A 14,871-nucleotide genomic window follows, 5' to 3' on the forward strand; every position below is an offset into this window, starting at 1 on the left:
CAAGCCTTTGGGGCTTGCCTACTTCATTCTCCCTCTCCATACTCAATCCTCCCTCATGCCCACTCTGTGCTCTGAGCAGTGGATCTGAAGGCTAACAGAAGTAGTGGGTCCTCCCTCACAACCCGCCTACCTGTGGGAAGTGCCCCTAGCCAGGAACAGTTCACCCAATCCCAAATACACTCCCCTGTGCTAGGGCCAACATTTTCCATCAGACCATATCACGCACAGCTGCAAACAGCCCATAAGGAGAACTGAGGCTGGCTGGAGCACAAACCATAGGCCAAGGTGAGAGGGAAACCACAGCAGGACAAATGTGAAACACAACTCTTCAAGGCAGTTGACTATAGGCAGCCTACAGAAACACCAACACCAACATACCCAAGAGAGCCCAGAGCTCTCAGACACCTTGGAAAATGACACCTAGTTCCAATGAATCAACCGAAAATCAGCAAGCTGCTTCCACAGCTTCAACAAGAAAAGAGAAACAAAATCCAATGCCAGAGGACCACCTGGACCTAAGGGCAGCCATAGAAAAGGCAGACGTTGACCTCCCACAGAAAAAAATATTCAAAATGCTGCTTAGAGTCATCTGGGACATGAGGGAAGCATTACAGAAAAAGGATGAAATGATAGAGGAGATAAAGGCCATGCACCAAAAGGAAATACAAAAGCTTCAGGGTAGGAAAGTAAAAACTAATAGCAAACTCATGGACTTTGCCCAGGGAACGTAGGAGGCAGAGAACCGAACAAGTGACCTAGAGGACTCTCAAGCAGAAATTAACAAACATGAGAAAAAATCTAACAAGTCCATCGGAGAAGCTGAAGAAAACCTCACAGCTATGTCTGATGCTATGAGAAGGAACAACATCAGAATTATTGGATTACTGAAGGAAATCAACATCCAAAATAGTTATGGAATGCTTGGAGGAAAACCTCCCTAGCTTAATGAATGAAAACCAGGCAACCATACAAGAGGCCAAAAGAACGCCAGCTAGATTGAATCCCAAGAAGAAGTCACCAAGCCATATAGTTGTTAAACTATCCAACTATTAGGAAAAGGAGAAAATTATGAGAGTAGGTAGGGGAAAACAGGCATTTACATATAAAGGCAAGCCGATAAGAATATGCTCAGATCTATCAGCGGACACTATGAAGAGGAGAGGAGTGGAGCAACATGTCCCGAAAATTGCAGGAAAATATGGAAACCCAAGAATACTCTATCCAGCCAAATTATCTATCAAAGTTGATGGAGAAGTGAAAGTCTTCCCTGACAAGGAAAATCTCAAAGAATATGCTAAAAGGAACTCAGCACTACAAAAAATCCTTGCCAACCCAGAATGGGCAGAAGAACAACACTCACCAGGCACATACAAGAGACTGCCACATAGACTCCACCCAGAGACCATCAAAGGGAAAAAAGCCCCCAACACTGGCTTAATGATGGAAAGAAGGCAAGAATGAACCACAAACACACATATGCACAACTGATGGAAAAGAAATGGAGGTAGGAAAACACCCAACACAAGAGGGATAAAATGACATCACAAAGTCCACAGATAGATATAATAACCCTGAATATCAATGGAATTAAGTCAGGCCTTAAGAGACAGAGTCTAACAGATTGGCTTAGAAAACACAACCCCTTGATCTGCTGCCTACAGGAGACACATCTCAAGATTACAAACAAAAATAGGCTCAGAATCAAAGGCTGGAGAAAAATATACCAAGCGAATAGCAATTCAAAAAAAAGCAGGAGTTGAAATCCTAATTTTGGATAAAATTGATTTCAAAGTGCAAACCATAAAAAGAGATAAGGAGGGACACTGTATAATGCTCAAGGCAACCGTAGACCAAGAACCACTAAGCGTTCTAAACATTTACTTGTCGAACAAGTGTTCAGCAGAATATGTCAAATGCTCCAAAAGATGAAAAAAGAAATAATAGCCTCAACAATTATATCAGGTGACTTCAATATACCACTCTCTGAGATAGATCACTGGGAAAGAAACTCAACAAGGAGATATCTAAACACTACTAGACGAATTGACCTGATGGATATCTACAGAGCTCTCCACCCAAATAAAAGAAAATTCACATTCTTTTCATACCCACACAGCACATATTTTGAGACAGCCCATATGCTGGGGTAAAAGGCGGATCTACATAAATTTAAGCACATTGATATCATACAGACTTCTCTCTCTGACCACTGATCCATAAGGCTGGAAACAACAACAAAAAACTGATGAAGAAAACAAGGACAAACAATTGGAGTATGAATAACTCTCTATTGCAAAAGCAGTGTGTACTGACCCACATCAGAGATGAAATTTCTAGAAACCCATGAGAATGAAAACATGACAAACCAAAACTTATGAGACAGCAAAGGCAGTCATCAGAGAAAGTTTCATAGCAATACATGCACACATAAAAATACATGCACACATGAAAGAGGAGGAGAAACGTATGACGGACAAACTGGCATAAAATTTACAGCAACTAGAGCAGGGTCAGCAAGACAATCCAACTAATAGCAAAAGAAAAGAAATAATAAAAATTTGGGCTGAGAAAATTTGGGCTAAGAAAACTATGGAAAAAATTAATCCTGCTAAAAATTGGTTCTTTGAAAGGATAGACAGAATTGGCAGATCTCTGGTGAACTTAACCAAAGAAAGGAAGGACATTTCAATAGCAAGGATGAGAGATGAAACACGGGACATTACAAGGCACCCTAGTGAAATCAAAAGGATAATTACACAATATACTATGAAAGTCTGTACTCCAAAGAAGTACAGCGACAAATTCTTGGAAAAACAATCCCTCCCTAAACTATCCCCGATGGATGTCAAGAATCTCAACAGACCCATATTAATAGGTGAAACAGACAAGGTTATCAAGGGATTACCAACAACAACAACAACAACAACAACAACAAAACCTACCCTGGACCAGATTGCTTCACAGGAGAATTCTATCAAGCATTCAGGGAAGAACTGATACCAATCCTACACAAACTCTTCCAGAACATAGAAAAAGATGGCAAACTCCCAAATTCTTTCTATGAAACTAGTATAACTCTGATACCTAAACTGGGCAAGAATCCCACAAGAATTGAGAACAACAGACCAATAACCCTAATGAACATCGATGCAAAAATCCTTAACAAAATACTAGCCAACAGAATTCAAAAGTATATAAAACAAATAATTCACCATGACCAAGTGGGATTCAAACCAGGGATGCAGAAATGGTTCAATATACGAAAGACCAATAGTATTATCTGCCACATTGAAATGAAAAATTATAACAACCAAATGATAATACTGATAGATGCAGAAAAAGCATTCGACAACATGCAACACCATTTCCTATTTAAGACCCTTGAGAAGCTAGGAATGGAAGGAAAAGTCCTCAATATAATACAAGCTATATATGAAAAACCAATAGCCAATGGAGAAAAGATGAGATAAATTCTTCTGAAAAAAGGGGACCAGACAAGGGTATCCCCTGTCCCCACTCCTATTTAACATCGTACTGGAGGTCCTAGCTAACAGTATAAGGCAAAGAAAAGACACCAGAGGTATTCATCTGGGGAAGAAAGAAGTGAAACTGTCAGTATTCGCAGATGATATGATTTTATATATGCAAAATCCCAAAAGTTCCATGAGAGGACTACTGGACGCAATAGAGGAATATGGCAGAGTGTCAGGTTATAAGATCAACAAACAAAAGTCTATTGGACTGCTATACACATCAGACAAGGCCACAGAAGAGGGGATCAAAAAAGGTGGTACCCTTCACGATAGCCAAACACAAATTGAAATATCTAGGGATATACCTAACTAAAAAACAAAAGATCTGTACTAGGAAAACTGCAAAAACACTATTAAAAGAAACCAAGAGCGACCTCAACTAGTGGAAGGACACCCCATGCTCGTGGATCCGAAGACTCAATATAGTCAAGATGTCAGTTCTACCCAAGGCTCTATATAGTCCAATGCTATCCCGATTCAAATTCCATCATTTTTCTTCAAAGAATTGCAAAAACAGATCACCAACTTCATATGGGGAGGGAGGAAGCCCAGAATTAGCAGAGAACTCCCCAAGAAGAAGGACAAAGTTGGAGGGTTTGCTTTACCTAACTTTAGCCCCTACTATACAGCCACAGTGGTCAAAACAGTTTGGTACTGGTATAATGATAGATATAAACTCAAGATGAATCACAGACCCAGAGATAAAATTCCAAACAATTAGGGTCATTAATGAGGGAATTGGAACAAATCTTAGAACTTTGACTCAGGTAATATATAGGTCTATCAGAAATCGGGAAGGACACAAACACAGAGGAGGCACAAATTGACAAATGGAATATACTAAAGATAAAACACTTGTGTACATAAAATGAATTAACCAAGAGAGTTATAGGAGAGACCACTGACTGGGAAAATATCTTTAGCAATGATACATCAGACAAAGGCCTTGTTACTAAAATCTACAATACCCTGATAACTTACAACAAGAAAAAAATAATTTTCCACTGAGGAGATGTGCAAATGACCTGAACAGAAGGTTCTCAAAAGCAGAAATGCGGATGCCCAATAAACATAAGAAAAATGTTCCAGATCCCATAAGAGAAATGCTAATTAAAACAACTATGAGATACCACCTAACACCCTCAAAGATAGCCTAATCCAAAAAATCAGAAAGCAACAAGTGCTGGAGGGGCTATGGAGAGATAGGAACTCTCGTTCACTGCTAGTGGACCTGTAGATATGTACAGCCATTATGGAAATTGATTTGGCGAGATCTAAAACAGATGGAAATTGAGCCACCATACAATCCAGCAATCCCCCTACTGGGTATATACCCAGAAGAGGCAAGAAACAAACCACGGCCAGACATTTGTGCTCCAGTGTTCATTGCAGCACAGTTTACAATCGCAAGAAGTTGGAAACAACCCAAATTTCCACCAACAGTTGAGTTGATTAAAAAACTGTGGTACACACATACAATGGAGTACTACGCATCCCTCAAAAGCAGTGGTGAGCACTTAAAGCACATGGCCGCATAAGAGGAAATGATACTATGTGAAGGAAGGCAAGCACAAAAGGACAAGTACAATATGAGTCTGATGAGGTAAGCTAAAAAATCCAAAAAGGGTGTAGGGTAGAAGCTACTGTAGACATACATTCCTGAGGTGAGGTCCAGGAAATATGGCAGGAGCCAGACTAAACCCAGGGATACATATGGTAGCCAATTAAAAACTAGGAGGGGGAAAGGGAGGATGTTGTTTATATCTCCACAGGGAAAGAAGGACCAGACTTCAACCCGGTGTTCCAAGACAAGAACGCAACACACTGGCATGAAGCAGGGAGCCAATAGAGAGGCCTGAGGGGCCGGCCTCATTACCAGCTAAGTGGACAGCCCCCCTCTCCCTACAGAAGAATTCATTTCAGAGGACAGCACTGTTGTAGCTATTGTTTTATTTTCTATTGTTACTTTGGTGTGCTCCGTCTTGTGTTTGTACATATTGTTGTCGCTGCATGTCTATCTGGATGGGATAGGTGGGATAAACAAGTCAGAAGAGAGGACAACAGGATGGCAGTTCCAGGGGGACATGGGAGACGGGGAGACAAGGGGAAAGGAAGTAGGCGTTAACAAACCCAAGGACAAGGGAATAACAAGTGATCCAAAATCAATGGCGAGGAGGGTGTAGGAGGTCTGGTAGGGCTTGATCAAGGGCAGTGTAACCGAGAGGAATTACTGAAACCCAAATGAAGGCTGAGCATGATAGTGGGACAAGAGGAAAGTAAAAGGAAATAGAGGAAACAACTAGGAGGCAAAGGGCAGTTATAGAGGTCTAAATACAGGCATGCATGTAAGCAAATACATTTATGTATGACAATGGGAAATAGATCTATGTACATATATTTATAAGTTTAGTATTAAGGAAGCAGATGGACATTGGGCCTCCACTTAAGTACTCCCTCAACACAAGAACACTTTGTTCTAATAATCTGGCACTCTGAGATGCTCACCTTCCTGACACGATTTCTGAAGACAAAGAGGGTGTATAAGCAAATGTGGTGAAGAAAGCTGATAGTGTCCGGTTATCAAAAGATATAGAGTCTGGCGTCTTAAAGGCTTGAAGATAAACAAACGGCCATCTAGCTGAGAAGCAACAAAGCCTGGAAGAAGCAAATGGAAGAAGCACACTAGCCTGTGTGATCATGAGGTGTCCATGGGAGTAAGTATCAGGCATCAAAGACCCAGAGCAAAAAAATCATAATGTGAATGAGGTGGGGAGTGTGGAGCGTGGACCCAAAGCCAATCTGTAAGCAATTGGACATCCCCTTACAGAAGGATGGTGGGGAGAACAGGCCAGTCAGCGTGCAGTATAGCACCAATGAAACATATAGCTTTCCTCTGGTTCTTTAATGCTTCCTCCCCTCCACTATCATGACCCTAGTTCTACCTTATAAATTTGCCTAGACCAGAGCATGTACATGGGTATAGATAAGATCTAGAAGCACAGGGAATATAGGACAGATAAATTCCTCGGGACCAATATTGAAAGTAGCCATACAAGGAGGGTAATGGAAAGGTGAGGGGAGAAAGGGTGAATTGATCACAGTGAGCTAACTATAACCCCCTCCCAGGGGATGTACAACAGACAAGAGGGTAAAAGGAGACATCAGACAGTACAAGGCATGGAAAAATAATAATAATTTATAAATTATTAAGGGTTCATGAGGGAGGAAGGGAGGGGGAAGGAGGAGAAAAACTGAGGGGCTGATACCAAAGGCTCAAGGAGAAAGAAAATGCTTAGAAAACAATGAAGACAACAAACGTACAAATGTGCTCCACACAATGTGTGTATGTATGGATTGTGATAAGAGTTGTATGAGTCCCCAATAATTTTTTAAAAGATGGTTTTGGGGAGGGAAAGAAGCATGAAGGTAGTTAGAATGAGTCCATGAGGTTCCTGGTGCATTCCAGTCTTCCAATGTTGGGGAAAGATCTAGAGAGAAAGAAAGATTGGAAATGTTGGAAGTGGAGGGGATTGACTGAGAACTAAATCATGCCAGGGAACAAGGTTTAAGATACTTTGCAAACCTGCACATGCTACGTTCTGGTACTGTGGGTTAGGCGTTGGGTTGCTAACCACAACGTCAGGGTTCAATCCTAGGAGAAAGATGAGGCTGTTTGTTTCCTTAGAGATTTAAGGCCTCCGAGACATGGTATAGGGTGACTCTGAGTGGACATTGGCTTAATGGCAGCAGACTTGGCTTTGTCTTAGGCTCACTTTTAACCAGGGCCGAGCACTACCAACTTGAGAAAGAATACGTTAAAATTTGCTCACTTTTTCAATTTTGCAAAACCGCAAACATATCTACTGTGATTTAAGTTTCAACAATCTTCCTCATGGGAGGCCGAGTAGTCGGGCACATGGGTGTGCTTCATTCCCCTTAACTAAACCCCGAGACAAGGATGTGGTCATGAAATCCTAGTGGAATAACATTAGTGCACACCACCAACCCCTCCTGTCCCCTGTCCCATCCCCACCACCTAGGAGTCTCTGGGAAATCAGAACTGGGGACACTGACCCATAATCCCATTTCTCATTGTCCAGAGATTGAGAGCAAAGGACAGAGATGTTTCCTTCTGGCTCCCACACTCTGGACTTCACCTGTAATCCTAAGGGAAATGCATCCAAAGGAATTCCCCAACACCCACCCCCAGAGACCCCTACCAGTTTCCGTCAAGGAAACTCCAGTGCATGGCGACCCCACGTGTGCTGGAATGGACCTGCACTCCATAGGCCCAGTAGTTCTCAACTTTGGAGGGGGGGGGGATCGAACGACCCTTTCACGGGGGTCGCCCGATTCATAACAGTAGCAAAATGACAGTTATGAAGTAGCAACGAAAATAACTTTATGTTTGGGGAGTCGCCACACATGAGGAACTGTATGAAAGGGTCGCGGCACGAGGAAGCCCTCGCCGTAGGGCTTTCTGCAGCAGATTATTGAGAAACCCCTCTTCTGAGGTGCCTCTGGACGGGCTCCCACTCCCAGCCTTTCCATCAGCAGCCCAGTGAGGTAACCACTTGCAGCACCTAGAGACTTCCTCACCGTAGACAGCTGGCCCCAAACTACCAACTACCAGAAACTGCAGAAATTCCAAGAGCTGCCTAGACCAGCTGCCCAGAGGTGTCAGATACATAGCAATGCCATTCCAGCCTGACCTTCAGGAGGGCCTCACAGTCCAGGGACATCTGGAATCCTTCCAGGATGGGTTGGAAATCCAAGGGTCACTGGGCTGTTTGTCCTGACCCCCAGCCACTGTTTGAGGTGAACCGGACGCCCCCTGGTGGGAGTGTTTAATACTCCCAAAGGAAAGGCATGCAGGTACTGTTCTAGAAACACCCAGGGCCCGGAGGATCTGAAAACGCTTTCAAATAAGAGAAGACATCCAGGCCACCAAAGACGCATCTCGGATGTCAAAGACAAGCACCAGAGTCAAGCAGATAGCAATGTTTCTATGGTCTCATGATAGAGCCAGGGTTAGGGTCATGGGTCTGTCAGAAACACACCACCTAACAACCATTCAGAACTCAGTCTCTTTCCACCTCCTCTTTTAGTGGAAGAATATGAATGTGAGACAGGGTTCATGTTAACTCCCTTGCCAGCTCGGTGACAGCTGTGTGGTGACAAAAGGTCAGCTAGTAGGTGATGCCACTGTCCTTTTGAAAGTGTTTCTTTTTAACCAGTGACCATGTGGACTTTCTAACTGGGAATTGAAAAAGCAAATACTTACTGGTGAGGTGAGGTGGGGGGAATGCTTTGATCGACAAGATTTCTTATAGGATGTAGTGGGCCCTGGGTCATCATTTCCCAGGATTGGGGGTGGGGTGGGGGCTTATCTTCTAAAAGACTTGTTTAGAGAGTTCTAGCATTTTTAAAGAAGCTGGCAGAGACACGCTATACCCCATTTCTAGGATCTGCAAACATCTTAGGAAGAATACTTGTTACTAACGGGGAAGGATGGCCTTAGGGATGTCTCCTGAACTGCAGTTGCAGGTGGTGCACACAGGATTTCAGAACAAAGCTAGTTTGTGAGACTTGTGATGTTTAAAAAACAAAACCCAAACAGTTTCTGTGGAGCTGTCTTGGACTCATAACGACCTCATCTGGATCAGAGTAGAACTGTGCTCCAGAGGCTTTCAACCACTGCTTTTATAGATCTCCAGGACTTTCTTCTGAGGTACATCTAGATCAATGGTTCTCATCCTGGGGGTCGTGACTCCTTTGGGGGTTGAATGACTCTTTCACAGGGGGTCTCCTGAATCATAACAGTAGCAAAATTAGCAACGAAAATAATGTTATGGTTGGGGGGTCACCACAACACGAGGAACTGCATGAAAGGGTCGTGGCATTAGGAAGGTTGAGAATCGCTGCTCTAGAAGTCTCAAATCACCCGTCTCCCAGCCAACAGCCAAACGTGTTAACCATTTGTACCAACCAAGTACCCCAGAGATGTTGACTGCGATGGATTTAATATCTTTGAGGAACCAGGCGGCATAGTGAGTTACACACCAGACTGCTAATGCAAGGTCAGTCGTTCAAAACCATCAGCCGCCCCTCTCAAGAAAGAAGAGGATTTCTACTCCCGTAAAGATTTACAGTCTTGGAAACCCACCGGGGCAGCTCTGTTCTGCTACAGGGCGCTGTGAGTAGGAAATTGCTTGATGGCAGTGAGTTCTATTTATCTTCTTGCCCCCAAATATTGGCAAGTGCTACAAATAAAGGATGAAAATAACAATGCAACAGCAAAAGCAAAGATCAGAGAAAAAGAAGAGGCAACGCAATGGAGGAGATGAAACACCCTCCTCCTGCTCCCCACTCTGCTCCCCTCCCCTTCTCTCTCTCTCTCTCTCTCTCTCTCTCTCTCTCTCTCTCTCACACACACACACACACACACACACACACTGACCCCCACCTCCCTCCCAGTTCCTGGCGTAGATAAGGTAGACAGAGCCCTGGGTCATGGCTGAGACCCATCTCCTTTCATACATCCTGGCCGCCACTGGGCTGCCCAACAGCACATTTTAAGAGACACGGGCTCTGCCACTTTCAAAGAAACACCGCCCTCCCCATCCCTTGCATTCATAACACAACAAACCAACAACAAACTCAAAACGACTTTCGAAGATCCCGCCATTAGGCATGCTGGCAGACGAAGCCAGTGCCGCCCTCGACAGTGATCTCAGCCCACAGGTAGACACAGCCTTCAGCTGGCTGCTGTTCCTCACGCTCTCTGAGGGCTCCGGGTAGTGCAGTGACACCTGGAGGCCCCGAGGGCACCTCCCTCCGCAGTGAGAGCCAGGAGGGGATGGGACGTGGAGCCGTGGCTGGCCCTGGTCTGGCCCGTGGTTGGAGTCATGTGTGGGCACTGCTGTCTTGCGGGATGCGACCTCTGCACACACATGGCGGCAGCACGAGCTTGCAGAACGGCCAGTTTCGGCAGCGAGCATCTTTGCCTTTGTGTGTGGGGGTCCTCCTCACCGAGAGGCGTAGGAACACGGCAGTTAGCCGGCTCCCAGCAGGCTGGTCTCTCCATGGCCGACATGCGCCCGTGAACGCTGCCCTTTCGTTTGCCTCAGCCTGCTGCAGACTCCTGGGTAGGGTGTGCTGGAGACCAGGCTCCGCCTGCAGGAGAATGCAGCCCGCATGGGGAACTGCTTGCTCCACTGACTGACAGGGACATGCCAGGCAGCAAGTGTTTTCCCACTGCCCCGTTAGAACAGCGCAGCCTTTGCTGTTTCAACCACAGCATGGGGCACAGAGATGGCATCCTGGCATCGCTTCTGAGGGCTCTGCGCGCGTCTGCAGGAGCAGATGCTGACCGTGATAGCGGGTTTTCCTAACGAGGGTCAGCGGGTGTGTGGCCCCAGTAAATGAGCTCAGGTGAACTGGTTCAGTGGTTGGCTTCATTCTGAGCACCATAAAAAGCTAGAACGCACCACAAGGTCCAGCCCCGGGAAGCCCTGTGGTGGGAGGACGGGGCACTCAGGAGCAAAGGGAGGTGCTTGCCAGGGTCAGGGCTGGCTGGGAGGAGCGCTGTGGTCTGAGACACCTGGTCTCCGTGGGGCCACCCAGCACAGGTGCATTTGAACCTTGGGGTGCTTTCTCCAGGCTGCAGATGTGAACTCGGGGGCTGGTGTGTCTGGATGTGGATGGTGCCTGGGAAAGGAAGTGGGAGACGGGGAGGGTTTGTGTGTAAATGTGTGCATATGAGTGTATGAGTGTGTGCATGCAAAACACAGAAGAGTGAGTGTTTACCTGTGTGCACGTTGGTGTGTATGAAGTATGTGTAAGTATATGTGAGTATATGAGTGTGGAGTATGTGTATTTATGAGTGTGAGTGCACATATGTGCATGAGGTATGGACAATGATGTTAAGCACTCATATATTTAAAAGCATTTGCTTGCAGGAGAGGCAGATATAAACAGGTAGATATGGATAGAAAGACGTGGACAGGAAGATGTAGACAGGTAGATATGGACAGGTAGATGTGGACAGGTCGACTTGGTTGACTTGGAGGCATGGTCCATGCCTTGTTCCTTCTCCTTCCATCAGAGATGGAAATTATGCTGAAGTACAAGGGCAGATTGTGTCTTTTCACCCTCCTTATTCCATCTGTGTGCTGAGTAAATCATCTGAGAGGCTGGACTACCTGAAGTAGAACATGGCATGGAGATAGGAGGAAGACTCTGGAACAACCTGCAGTATGCAGAGAACACACTTGGCTTGCCGAAAGTGAAGGTGACCTGAAGCACTTACTGATGAAGGTTCAAGACTGCAGCCTTCAGTGGGGGTGACACCTGAAGAGAGTAGAAAAGACTCAGGTCCTGGGTGAATGGGTCAGTAGCTTTGGGTCACTTCCAACCCGGGAGCTTGTGTCCTGTGGGTCTGCCTGTTTGAGAGTGCTGAAAGGCAGACCTCGGTCCTTATGTCTCTCCCAGTGTGTCTTTAAACTGCCACAGGGTGACTGGAGTACATCTCACAGTTTCATTTTTGAGGCATGCGAATGAGATTTTTTAAGGGGTTTAGGGAAATCTAAAACCATACAAAGTTTATTTTAATTTCACACATGTTCCCGATCAAAAGAACCACCACAGGGGAAAAATACCCTAATTATTTGTGAAAATCTAATTCTTGTAACCTTTTCAGAAAGAACAACATGACCCAATCCAAAGTCCACTTATCATCCCCTAAGGACTGTGACTCTCAGGGAGGGCCACAACCACCGCACCAAGATGCAGGGTTTTGTCCTTTAAAATGTGGGTTCGTTCTTAAGAAAATCTAGGTAATATTTGTTGTTCTCCTTAAAGCGAAAGAAAAGGCTGCTGCAGTAGAGAGGCAAAGACGTTTTCCAGATAGCCATGATTCATCCACCACTGACTTTATGAGTAGCTATTTCACTACATTTATGACGTTTTCTGCTGCACCCTAGAAGAAGTGAAACTGGAAAAAATAATGAAAATTAATAATGGCCTCACAAGTAGTGTGAACTCTCTAAAAAGCAAGTCTGTCTATTTCTGAGCTGTGAAAACTTATATTAAGATTATGTTACTTTAAACGATTCTTTATAGCGACACGAAGCTGCCTTTAATTTTCCTGGTGGTGAAGTGGCGTTGACTTGTTAGCTGGTATGGTACTACTGTGTGTCCAGGATCCCACCAGCTATTCCACAAACATTCTGTTCTCAAAAAAAAAAAAAAAAAGAGCCTGGGAAAGGCTGAGCCCACTTCCCCAATGTGAAGTCTAAAGCCCAGCGACCTATCAAAGCCCATGGGCCATTTTATAATGAAGAAGAACCCTCTCCCCATGGGTTACTATCTCTTACAGAAGAACAAGCAAATCTTAGATGAAGACTTAGCTGCTCCTGGTGAGCGAGCATGGCGAAACTGTTGTGTACTTACTCTGGACATGTTCAAGGGTTGTAAATAACAAAACCCAAGTGCTACGAAAGGAGCGGTATCCGAGCTTCAATTGTGAATGCCTGGTTTTCAGAAGGCGGTGGGCGGCAGTGGCAGCCCAAAGTCCATTTGCACGGTCCCCACGTGGACTAAGTCGCCGTTGAAGCCCCCTGACCGAGACGGAGGGCTGTGACTGGCCTTGTTGTTAGACAGAGCATTGTAAAGTCGACCATGGCAGCTGGAGTTATGTAGGTTAAAATGTAACGCCATCATTTAGTTGATCTCCATTTTGACCCATTTTAAAGTTGTTTACGTTTGTAACATTTTCTGCTTTCTTATAGATGGAGGTTTTTCTATGTTTGGGCTAGTCACTGTTTTTGTTTTCCAAAGCCATTTTATTAGGAGTTAATACAAATATCATATCATTCCATAGTTCAATCACATCAAGCAGAACTGTACAATCACTACCACAGTTTCAAAACATCCTGTTCCTTCTTGAACTCCTTGACATCCGCTCCCTCTTACTGCCCCTACTATTGTAACACCCCCTACCCCCACGAACCCTTATTCTACTTGCTGACCCAATAGCCTCCTCAATCCTGGGTTTCATATAGTGGAAAACAGAAAGACATATAACAAAAACGCGAGACAGTGACCCCCAATGACACATTGTTCATCATGTTTATGTGTTCATCTGACATAAACCCCAGTATGAACAAACAAAACAGAAAACACAGGAAATGTTGAAAAACAGATCAGGTCTAACATGCATCAGAGGAGGGGGGGATCAGCTGACAAGGTTTTAACCGTTCAAGTCGGATTTATCATTTTGATCTACTAGAGCAGTGGTTCTCACCCTTCCTCATGCCACAAGCCTGGAATACAGTTCCTCATGTTGTGGTGACCCCCAACCACAAAATTATTTTCATATTGCTACTTCATAACTATAATTTTGCTACAGTTATGAATAGTAATGTAAATATCTGATATGCAGAATATATATTCATGGTTACAAATTGAACATAATTAAAGCATAGTGATTAATCACAAAACAATATATAATTATATATTGGGAAATATTTATGTGTTTTTCAAAGGTCTTAGGTGACCCCTGAGAAAGGGTCGTTCGACCCCCAAAGAGGTTGCAAGGGCTCAAATAGAAAGCAAATGTTTTGAGAATGATGAGGATAACAAATATACAAATGTGCTTGACACAATGGATGGATGGATTGTGAAAAGAGTTGTACGAGCCCCCATAAAATGATTTTTTTAAAAGCATATATTCTAGAGAGATAACAAAGAAGAAGATATGGGTGCTTTAGGAAAGTGTGGTGAAGAAATTAGATGGTGCCCGGCTATCAGATAAAACAGTCTCTGGGCTCTTAAAGGTTTGTTTCCAAACAAGCAACCATCTAAGTTAGATGTCAACTAAGTCCACATGGAAGAAGCACACCAACATCAGTTACCGGAGGATTGGAAATCATGTAATCCAAAGTCGAAGGAGGGAATAGTCATATCTTACACTGTCTGACGTCTCCCTTTACCCACTTTTCTTTTGTCTATCCTCCAGGGAGGGGGGTATGTGTAGATCCTTGTGATCGGTTCCCCCTTTATACCCTACCTTCCCCTTCCCCTCCTGGTATTGCTACACTCATTATTGGTCCTGAGGGGTTTATCTGTCCTGGATTCCCTGTGTTTCCAGTTCCTATCTGTACCAGTGTACATGTTCTAGTCTAGCCAGATTTGTAAGGTAGAATTGGTTTCATGATAGCGGGGGGTAGGAAGCATTTTGGAACTAGGAAATGTATGCTTCATCATTGTTGCTACACTGCACCCTGACTGGCTTGTCTCCTCCCTGTGACCCTTTTGTAAGGGGATGTCCAGTTGC

This window comes from Tenrec ecaudatus, chromosome 2 (genome assembly GCF_050624435.1).
Source record: "Tenrec ecaudatus isolate mTenEca1 chromosome 2, mTenEca1.hap1, whole genome shotgun sequence".
Taxonomy (NCBI): domain Eukaryota; kingdom Metazoa; phylum Chordata; class Mammalia; order Afrosoricida; family Tenrecidae; genus Tenrec; species Tenrec ecaudatus.